General features: G+C 33.3%; 1 protein-coding gene across 2 annotated transcripts in view; it reads right to left on the bottom strand.

Annotated features, from left to right (window-relative positions):
- The window catches only part of LOC107642937 (B-box zinc finger protein 18), a 4,096-nt gene extending 3,675 nt beyond the window's left edge, over nucleotides 1-421 (bottom strand). The window contains exon 1 of one of the 2 annotated variants that reach the window (XM_016346449.2): nucleotides 15-420. The gene's annotated coding sequence lies outside the window, so the exon portion shown is untranslated. Of the gene's footprint in view, nucleotides 1-14 lie in introns of both variants that reach the window. The other variant, XM_021123052.1, reaches the window with a different exon arrangement.

Here is an 833-nt window from a genome sequence, read left to right on the forward strand (position 1 = left end):
AGACAGATTCTCACGAAATCCATGTGGCTACGATGGTTTTTGTTTTTCTCTGTATGGTGATGGCGGTTGAGGGTTGAGGGTGCTGCCTGCTTAATGATGACGATGATAGAGAGTGTGGGAATTAGGGGAGATTAGATTACATAAAAAGAGAAAAGAGAGAGAGGATTTAGAGGGATTGGGAGGGGACCTTTCAGCTTTGGGTTGATTCCAGAAGAAAGCATTGACACAATAAATGAGTTGTTTTTCCTTTTTGAACTATGTTGCCCCCTCTAACTTTGTTACTTGGTAGCCACAAGTTCAAAGCCCACTCCTCACTTGACAGCACCTCTCGCTTCATTCTCACCCACCAGTTTTTAATCTGGGTCCCATCTACCCCTCCTTCCCCTAATGTTCTTCTCTTGTGTTAAATTGTCTCAAGGATAAACTACACTACTTTCTCTACTTTCAGATATCAAAATTATTCATTTCCACTCATTGCATCAACAGATTCAATTCTTATTTAATTTAATTAAGGTCGTTGCTAGGTCTCGCTCAACCTGCGTGTCTTCCGTGTTATTGTTTTTTTTTTTCTATTCTTAATTAAATTTTGACGATAAATAATAAATCTACAACAAGCATTTTGAAATTTGAGTCTTTGAATATTGAGATTAACAAAATAAAAATTTAATTATCATTTTAAAATTAATAGTTTGGATTTGGATATTAATATTCGAGAAAAGTTTGCTTAATTCTCCATCTCTGCTAAGAACAATATATATATAGTTATAATTTATCAATTTTTTCATTTTTATCTTTTCTTATTTTTATTAATTTTTTTATGACAATTGAATATA

Source organism: Arachis ipaensis, chromosome B05, assembly GCF_000816755.2.
Source record: "Arachis ipaensis cultivar K30076 chromosome B05, Araip1.1, whole genome shotgun sequence".
Taxonomy (NCBI): domain Eukaryota; kingdom Viridiplantae; phylum Streptophyta; class Magnoliopsida; order Fabales; family Fabaceae; genus Arachis; species Arachis ipaensis.